Raw genomic sequence first — 10825 nt, forward strand, 5'->3', positions numbered from 1 at the left:
TGAAGATTAGTACATTGTAGTACATGTCTAAAAGGTTGATCTCAGTATTATACAGGTTTTGAGAAAGGGAGAGGATTCCATGAGCAAATAAATTTGGCATGATATTCAGCTAGGCAAATTAGATATTTCTTTTAGCTTTGACTGCAGGAATTCTTACAGCATTTAGTGCCCATTTGGCTTTAAATCTAACAGAACAGTCCATGGAACACATTGTAGAAATATAACAGTAGTAGTGGTTAATACACTGGGAGTTAGGCATCCAAGACCCCAGTGGATGCTTGAAACTGTGAATAGCACTGCCATCGACTGGAAAACATTCAAATGATATGTTTGAATGTCAGACATGAGTTCATACCTAAGTGTTTTGAATTTATATCTGAGCTTTGTTTCTTAATAGTTGTGGGAACTTATACCCGTTATTAGCCTCTGAGCTCCATCTTAACTGAAAAATAGTTCTACTGCTATATACTTTAGGTAAATTAGATAATGTGTATAAAGCATTGTGTCGTGGATACTAAGTAGTCACTACACGGTGGCTTCACATAAATATTCTGTTTTCAAATAGCATTTCTGGATCTGGGTGCAATAGTACCCGACTGTAATCCTCGCTGCTCAGGAGGCTAAGGTGGGAGGATTGCTTGAGCCCAGGAGTTTGAGACCAGCCTAGGCAACATAGAAAGACCCTGTTTCAAAAATAAATAGCATTTCTGAAAATGGGATGTAATCCCCATAAGATAGCTTTTTGCAAATGATTTTATATTTGAATAGAAAGTTGGGCTAGGGAAATTGTTAGTATATTCAACAACTATTTTTAAGTTTATCATGACCAAAACAAAAACGGAGCTATATGAATAATTACTTTGAGGTGTAATTTAATCCATCAGGTAAAATTTAAATCCTGTTTTCTGAGAGATCAAGATACTATGATCCAGGTGTGTTTTTAGTATTACATAACAGTGAACGAGACCTCATAAAATGCAAAAGAAAAGAATTTACAGAATCTGTGTCAAGTATTAGTATTTAAAGTAAACTTAGTTCATGACAGATTTCTCTAGTGGCTCCTAGAAACTGCTGATATTCTTGTTAAAAAGCAGCATGTACTACAGAGCAGCGCTTTTCAAACATTAACATGTATAGAGATCATCTGGGATTCTTGTTAAAATGCAAATACGATTCAGTTGGCCTGAGGCAGGCTCGAGAGTCTGCATTTCTAACAAGCTCTATCCAGGTGAAGCTGGGCTTTATAGACCAGAAATGTTGCTCTGCGCATGTGTGGAGGGAGAGCCAGAGTAGGAGGTATACGAGCATACACGTTAGTTTACTCGGAATATTTTTCTTTTTTTGAGACGGAGTATAGCTCTTGTTGCCCAGGCTACAGTGCAATGGTGAGATCTCTGCTCACTGCAACCTCCGCCTCACAGGTTCAAGCGATTCTCCTGCCTCAGCCTCCCAAGTAGCTGGGATTACAGCCAAGCACCACCACGCCCGACTAATTTTTGTATTTTTAGTAGAGATAGTGTTTCTCCATGTTGGTCAGGCTGGTCTTGAACTCCTGACCTCAGGTGATCCGCCTGCCTCTGCCTCCCAGAGTGCTGGGATTATAGGCGTGAGCCACCACGCCTGGCCTACTCGGAAAATTAAGTGGATCAACTGAAATGAAAACTGTCATCTGAGGTAGCCCTTGTGATATTTATAGGTAAGGCCAAAGTTGTTTCTTAAGCTTTGAATCGGCTTGGATTTTTGGGCAAACATTTAATTGACTCTCTTAAGATACTATGTCATACAGCATAAAGGAGAGAGTGTGGACTTCTCAAATCCCTTCTCTGCAGGGATTATAAGTCACCTCAACTGTGTGAAACAAACCAAGCAATCTCGGTATGGATCTTTCAGAATGTGTCTGAATAGAATTTAAGTGATTCTGACCCTTTGTCTTTGATAATACTAGAATGAGTTAATTGTGGAATACATCCACAATTAGCTGAAAGATTTGTTAGGGGTTTGTTGTTGTTGTTGTTGTTGTTGTTGTTTAAAGGCAGGGAGTTAAAAAAACTCTTTGCCCAAGCTGGAGTGCAATGGCTATTCACAAGTGCTATCATAGCATCCTTCAGTCTCAAACTTCTGGGCTTAAGCGATCCTCCTCCGTCAGTCTGTAGCTGGGATTATAGGCCTGTGCCATTGTGCCTAGTTTAGGATTTATTATGTCAAAAGTTTACTATTTGTTGAGTGCCGTATTCCAGGAACTATGCAAATTGCTTTATGTAGATCTTATTTTAATTCTCGTATCTTAAGTGTATCATTTTACCCATTTTACAGGTGAGGAGACTGAGGATCAAAGGGGTTAATAACCTGTCTAGGGTCTCGAAGCTTATAAGTGGGATTTGAATCCAAAATGTATCCCAAAATCTAAACTTTAAACAATTATCCAACCTTCCTTTTAAAACCATTTAAATATTGAGGAATGTTTGCCACATATAACAGTAATAATAATTGGAAAAATTGTTTCTAAGATTAACTCTTAGAAGAAAAGATTTAAATTACTGCATGGGATTTCGTTGTTGGATAGTAAGGTTTTTCAGAATTTGTTTTTATAAAAAATACTTTAAAGAGTGTCCTTGGTATAGGAATTTCAAAGTGGCTACTCTAGGAGGAATATATCTGTATATGTTTTGTTTCCTCACCTGTAAATGGAAAAAATACCCTGTTAAAAAAAAAAAAAAAAAAAAAAAAGCTTGAATTTGAATGCCTTTCTGCTTTCCAGCAGGACATGCCCTCTTCAGCATCAGGCTCACATCATGCCTTTTTTTGCTTGCCCTGCCTCTGAAAGCCTGAGTTTCAAACTCACATAGAGTTTGAAGAGATGTTCGGTAGTTCCCCCTTATCCTCAGGACTGCGGTCAGAGACTCCCAGTGGTTGCCTGAAACTACGAATAGCACTGCCATCAGTTGGAAAACATTTCTGTTCACATCCTCCACAAACTTACTGCCTTTTTCATGTTAACTAAGCACTTACTGCTCACTGTGGCTGTAACTTCTGCAGTTTGAACTGCAACAGCAAAACTAGCATGATTTTCTTTTTCCTTCTTCACAGTGTCATACATTTGTTCTTATTGTAGATCTTAGCAACCTCAGCATACAGTTTTTTTCTTAACTTATAAAATCGAGAGCTGTCACCTTTTTACTTAAGGGAAGGACTTTACAACTTTTCTTTGGCATATCAGCCAGCATCACTAATCTTGCTCTTTGGAGCCATTATTATGTAAAATAAGGGTTACTTGAATATAAGCACTGTAATACCTCAGCAGTTGATCTGATTACAGAGATGGCTCCTAAGTGACTAAGGATGTGTAGTGTCTACAGAGTGGAAATGCTGGACAAAGGGATGATTCAGTCCTGGACAGGACAAAGAGGAATGACACAAGATTTCATCTCACTACTCAGAATGGCAAGCAGTTTAAAACGTATGAATTTTTTATTTGTGGATTTTTCCACTTATATTTTCAGACTGAAGTTGACCGTGAGTAACTATAGTTGTGGAAAGTGAAACCACAGATAACAGGGACTACTCTATAGCTAGCTGAGAAAATGAGAAATTCTCCATCTTTTCAGTAGCTTTAGTAGACTTAAGCATTTTCAAAGGAAACTTGTAAAGTGGTAATGCAGATGAATTGACAAGGAACCTGGTGATCAGAAGTCATCTTCATGGGCCATTTTCAGATTTAGATGATTCATTCTAAAATGGGTAGAGTTACTGGATTCTAGCTAGGAAAAAACCCATTATCTACAAGGTGTAGAACTGTTCTCAGTAGCACCTTGTCCACCATTAGTAGAGATGTGTGGCGTTTTGGTGACAGTGCCCCCAAATCTGTCATAATTATCAGCTTAGTTTATTACACTCTTCACTGTTTTCCTTTGTGCTAACATAGAAATTAATTAAGAATGGATTTTACTGTGTGAATAGTCTCATTTGAAGTCTGTTTGAGATAATTTTCCTAAGTTCCCCAAAGATATTTTGCTTTATCTGTTTTTTTTGTTTTGTTCTGTTTGGAAACAAGATCTCACTTTGTCACCCAGGCTGGAGTGCAGTGGCACGATCTCAGTTCACTGCAGCCTTGACTCATGGGCTCAAGCAATCCTAACACCCTAGTCCTCCAAGTAGCTGGGGCTACAGGCATGTACCACCATGTTCAGCTAGTATTTTTGTATTTTTGTAGAGATGGGTTTTCGCCATGTTGCCCAGGCTGGTCTGGAACTCTTGAGGTCAAGCAATCTGCACACCTTGGCCTCCCAAAGTGCTGGGATTAAAGGTGTGAGCCACCATGCCTGGCCTGCTTTGTCGGTGTTAATTTAACCAAGAGCCACAATAATCTCTCTCCAGAATTATTATTTAGTTTACTTCAGAACCCAGGTAAGAAAGAGAGAATTAAGTAGACATAAAAGCCTTCAAGGCTGATTTGAGCCTGTCCACAATTTGTGTGTAGTTTGAGAACTAAAATTATGTAATGCTTTAAAAGGTTGTTTATGAAACTACAAAGGTTTTCAGTCTATATTGACCTGCTTATTTCTGTATCCCAGCATTCCACCTCATTCTGTTTCTATTGATTTAGGGTCAATAGAAATGCAAGAAGCGTTTATTTCAAAGAAGTAATCACACTGAACATGGTCCAAACTATTTTGTTAATGCAGATACATGAAATAAAGTTTAATTATGTAAATGACTTGTTAGTTCCTAAATTAATCTAGAAATTAAATTCACTCATTTAGACTCAATTATGACTTTTTACCATTCTTACATTATGATAATCAATTACTTGGTCCTTTTCCCCCAATTGACGATTTTACTAAAGATATTTCTAAGTATATGCAATCTAGAACGCCTGTGAATAAGGTCATTAGATGACCTTTGACATTTGGATAGTTGTTATCTTGGATCTAGACATCTGAGGAATCTAAAATAGCATTAATAGAAAAGATGGATGCAGTATGACAGAGTGTGACTCAGAAAGATTAGGTTCCTACATGTGCTGTTAACATGTTAACTGAAATTAGCTGTCTATCCTCATCTCCTTTACTAAGAGATTAGATTGCAAATATGAGGAAATTTGATATTTAAAGATCAGATCTCTTATAAACAGATGAGTTAAGTCTTTAGAGGAAAATTAGAGAATCTGAATCATTGCATTTTTCTCATCTTGACATTCTGTGAGAGAATTTTAAGTCACTTCACACCATCTGTGTTTGCTTTTGGAGTTTTAGGATTTCATAATTCCAGTATATTAACTAACGCTACCAACAGTGTAGAGCCCTCACTCTTGGATGATCCCAGTCCCTTGGATGCTCCTATCCTTGCACATGCCTTCACCTATTTGCCAATTGCTCTACAATTTAATGTTTCCAGCCTCGACTTCTCCTCTGAGCCCCAAAGGCATTTATGTAACCACCAACTTTGCATGGACACTTGGACGTCTCAATGGTGCCTCAAAATGAAACTTATTTCCCAGGGCTCTTGACCTTTCCTCTCAGCCAGGCAATTCATTTAAAAGAAAATTTTATTTCAGTAGCTTTTGGAGTACAAGTGGTTTCTGGTTACATGGATGACTTATATAGTGGTACATTCTAAGATTTTAGTGTACCTGTCACCTGAGTTGTGTATCTTGTACCCAATATGTAGTTTTTATTTCACACCCCACTCCCACTCTTCTCCTTCTGAGTCTCCAAAGTCCATTGTATCACTGTGTACCATTGCACATTCAAAGCTTAACTGCCATTTGTAAGTGAGAATATATGCTATATGGTTTTCCATTTCTGAGTTATTTCACTTAGAACAATGACCTCCAGCTCCATCCAAACTGCTTTAAAAGATATTATTTCATTCCTTTTTATGACTGAGTGATGTTCCATTGTGTATATATTATATGTGTGTGTGTATTGTATATAACACACATTTTCTTTATCTACTTATTGGTTGATTGGTACTTAGGTTGGTTCCATATCTTTGCAATTGTGAATTGGGCTGCAATAAACATAAGTGTACATGTGTAATTTTAATATAATGACACTTTTGCTTTGGGTTGATACCCAGCAGTGAAGTTGCTGGATTGAATGGTAGATCTACTTTTAGTTCTTTAAGGAATCTCTAGATGGTTTTTCATAAAGTTTGTACTAATTTGCATTCTCCCTAGCAGTGTGTTCTTCCCTTTCACCACATTCATGCCAATGTTTTTTGACTTTTTAATGCCATTCTTGCAGGAGTAAGGTGGTATGGAATGGTGGTTTTAATTTTCAAACAATTCATTGTTAAAAGAAGAGCTATTAAAAATCTTGTAAGAGTTGGAATAGTGGGTTGAAAAGATAATTTTGATAGAGGGTCATTCTGGTATCCTCAGTCGCTCATCAAAGTATATCAGAAAATTGTGTCAGCAATTTGCCATACTATTTCTGAAAGTCTAAAGAATGACAGCATCTGTGGTAGATTCTCTCCCCTCCCCCACCTCATAAGTGTCATTTAAATTCTGGCTTAATTGTTCCCCTGGATTTTGCCAACTTTGCATTTGGCACTCTTTTTGAATCAACTGTTTAGGGATTGTGGTGCAACATAGAGAACTTTGACATAAGCTAGACTTGAGCTCAAATTGCAGCGCCACTATTTATTAAGGAATAACCTTGGCAGCTTCGTAACCCCTCAGAGCCTTGGTTTCCTCATCTGTAAAATGGGAAAAATACCTTTCTTGTGGGATTTCTGAAGATTAGATTAATAATGTATGCCTGGCATATAAGTACTCAGTGAAAGTTAATTCCCTCCCACCTTTTCTTTTTTCTTATTTATTTATTTTTTTTGAGACAGAGTCTCGCACTCTCACCCAGGCTGGAATGCAGTGGTACAATCTTGGCTCACTGCAACCTCCACCTCCTGGGTTCAAGCAATTCTTGTGCCTCAGCCTCTCTAGTAGCTGGGACTACAGGAGTGTACCACCACGCCCAGCTAATTTTTTTGTATTTTAGTAGAGACGGGATTTCACCATGTTGCCCAGGCTGGTTTCGCACTCCTGGGCTGAGGCAATCCATCCACCTTGGCCTCCCAAAGTGCTTAGGATTACAGGCATGAGCCACTGCACCCAGCCCCACCTCCCACCTTTTCAGACTGAGAATGAACTTCACAAAGCTGCGATTCCTCTAGAAGCCTTTGAGTTTCTTTACAATTCTCTCACAGGATGGAATTTATTTGTTGGTGCCTACCAATAATATGAAGATTTCCTCTGACCTTGTTAGATTTGAAGAGTGTTTTTCTGTTTTTTGTTTTTTTTGTTCTCTGGTGGTAAGTGTCCTGTTAATATGGATTATGCCCAAAGCAACAACAAAAAATACATTTTTCTAGTAAAAATGTATTTTTTTAACTACACCAATTTTATCTTTTGAATGACACCAATATATTGGATTAGATGATTAAAAAGTTGCCCTTAGGTTGTTGTGTTGCTTCTATTGACAATTACCTTGGAGCTGGTTTTTGAAGTACATGCTCTTGGTAGCTTGTTTGGCATGGTTTCTGGTATATAATAATTGCTCACCAAATACCAGGTCTGATTAGCCTATGGTACAACAATCATCATGTCAATATTAATGACTAAATTATAATGACTCTTTGTTTTTTTTTTTTGAGACGGAGTCTCACTCTGTTGCCCAGGCTGGAGTGCAGTGGTCCAATCTCGGCTCATGCAAGCTCCGCCTCCCAGGTTGACGCCATTCTCCTGCCTCAGCTTCCCAAGTAGCTGGGACTACAGGTGCCTGCCACCACGCCTGGCTAATTTTTTGTATTTTTAGTAGAGACGGGGTTTCACCATGTTAGCCAGGATGGTCTCGATCTCCTGACCTCGTGATCTGCCTGCCTTGGCCTCCCAAAGTGCTGGGATTACAGGCGTGAGCCACTGCGCCCAGCCTATAATGACTCTTAACCATAGACTGGGAGTCCCCAGAAGTATCAGACACATCCTCAGGATTGAATTTGCTTGTGTCCTTGCACTATCACCCCTGACCACCTTTGTTGTCAGTGACACCAGAAAAATGCTGCGTTCCTTGCTGGGCTCAGCTACTCTGCACTGTAGCTTTTAGCAGAGTGCAGCCGGTCCTCTGTTCACCTTTTGTCATATTTGAGTATGTGGGTACTGAATCATTGCTGCTTGTGTCCAGGCTTAAGACAATCCTTCAGTTGGGGTTAGCAGGGAAGGAAATAGAAGAAATATATTACATATCCCTCTTTCTCCTCCCCCTGCCCTCAAGCCAACCATCCATTTACTTCCCTCCTTATACTTTCAAAAGTCTAAAACCCTCTGTATTTGTTTCCTAGGGCTACTATAATGAAGTACCACAAATTGGGTGGCTTAAAATGACAGAAATTTGTCAAAATCAGGGTGTCAGCAGGGCTATATTCTCTCTGAAATCTGTAGGGGAAGGATTCTTTTGTGCTTCTAGCTTCTGGTAGCCCCAGGTGTTCTTTAGCTTGCGGCAGCATCGCTCCAGTCACATGGCACTCTTCTCTCTGTGTCTCTACATCATCTTCCCTCTGTGTACGTCTGTATCTGTGTCCATATTCCCCCCCCCCTTTTTTTTTTTTATAAGGACACCAGTCCGTGGATTAGGGCCCACTCTAATGAACTCATTTAACTTGTTTACCTTGGTAAAGGTCCTATTCCTAAATAAGGTCACATTCTCTGGTACTAGGGGTTAGGACCTCGTCATATCTTTTGTGGGGATCCATTATTCAATCCACAATAGTCCTCTATCTTTTAACTCAGGGGCTCCTGACAACCACATTCTCTAACATCTATATTTGGGATCTTGAGCTCTGTAGGGATATTTGTGTGGACAGGTAGAAGACTAAAACAATGATAAAGTGTTAACAGATTTTTTAAAATGGTGACTCTCATTAAGACTTAGGCAGCTTAACAGCGGGACTTGCTCATGCTGGTAATCCCAGCACTTTGGGAGGACGAGGTGTGCAGATCACTTGAAGTCAGGAGTTCAAGACCAACCTGGCTAACATGGTAAAATCCCATTTCTACTAAAAGTACAAAAAATTAGCCAAGTGTGGTGGCACACACCTGTAATCCCAGCTACTCGGAAGGCTGAGGCAGGAGAATCGCTTAAACCTGAGAGGCGGAGGTTGCAGTGAGCCGAGATGACGCCATTGCACTCCAGGTCAGGCGACAAGAGTGAAACTCCATCTCAAAAAAAAAAAAGACTTAGGCGGCTTAAATTTTTCTCTTAAAATTTGCTAGTAATCTATCTTCCTCCAGAAGTCTCGTAAGAATCCCAAAATGAGTTACTTTGGCTTGAAAACCAATACTAGTTCACTCATGTAAATGCCACTGCATTTAACAGACTAAAAGAGTACACAGAATTTACATGTGTAAATCATCTCGGAACATACCATGGCTTTCTGATCAAAGCTCTTATTACCAGGTAAGTTTCAAATGTCTCTAAAGTCATAAATAGGAATACACTATCTCGAAACACATTGTCATGCTCCATGACTAGAATGCGAGGAGGTCACCCCAAATCCTTATTCCTTCAGTGTAGATGATTCGTCCTAGTAGTAGTTTGTATCTAGAGTGGTGAGGGTCCAAACAACCATGCCTTCGCAGTTACTATGTGAGGAAGTGGAAATCTCAGCATTAACTACCCTTTCAAATCTTGAGAAGGATTTTGTTTTCAAATAAAATAGCTGAACATTCTTTCAAAATGATATTATCAAGTTTAGAGTGGCTTCACCTCACTTCATCCAACTCAGTGGAGAAACCTGAGCCTAGTGGAAAAATTGCAGCACAAAAATATACATTAAATCGATTTGTAGGGAAAAAGTCACACTGAAGAGGTAGAGCATTTCTTTTGGCTGGTACACATATTTTGTATACCATATATCAAAGCTGTAAACATAGTAAGACAATCCATACAATAAAGAACAAAAGACTTGAGTATATCACAAAAGAGGAAATTCAAAAGACCAATAAACATTCAGAAATATGCAAAACAAGATTACATGGAGATATCAACACACCAGATTGGCGAACATTTTAAAGTCGGACAATGCCAAGTGTTTGGAAGAATTTGGATCAATAGGAACTCATACATTGCTGGTAGGAGTATAGATTGATACAGCCATTTTTGGAAAATAGTTTATCCCCTGTAAATTTGAAGATTTGCATACCCAGTGTGATGGTTAATACTAAATGTCAACTTGATTGGATTGAAGGATGCAAAGTATTGATCCTGGGTGTGTCTGTGAGGGTGTTGCCAGAGGAGATTAACATTTGAGTCAGTGAGCTGGGAAAGGCAGACCCACCCTTAATCTGGGTGGGCACCATCTAATCAACTGCCAGCAAATCTAATAAGGCAGGCAGAAAAATGTGAAAAGGCTAGACTGGCCTAGCCTCCCAGCCTACACCTTTCTTCTGTGGTGGATACTTCCTGCCCTCAAATATGGAACTCCAAGTTCTTCAGTTTTGGTACTCGAACTGGCTTCTTTGCTCCTCAGCTTGCAGATGGCCTACTGTGGGACCTCATGATCCTGTTAGTTAATACTATGTAATAAACTTCCCTTTGTATCTATATATCTATCTTATTAGTTTTGTCCCTATAGAGAACCCTGACTAATACACCCAGTGACCCAACAATTCTACTCATATGTATATGTCCCAGGGAATTTCATACTATATTATTTAGAAATGTATTTGTGGACGGGCGCGGTGGCTCAAGCCTGTAATCCCAGCACTTTGGGAGGCCGAGACGGGCGGATCACGAGGTCAGGAGATCGAGACCATCCTGGCTAACACAGT

The sequence above is a fragment of the Mandrillus leucophaeus genome, unplaced genomic scaffold (genome assembly GCF_000951045.1).
Source record: "Mandrillus leucophaeus isolate KB7577 unplaced genomic scaffold, Mleu.le_1.0 Scaffold983, whole genome shotgun sequence".
NCBI lineage: Eukaryota > Metazoa > Chordata > Mammalia > Primates > Cercopithecidae > Mandrillus > Mandrillus leucophaeus.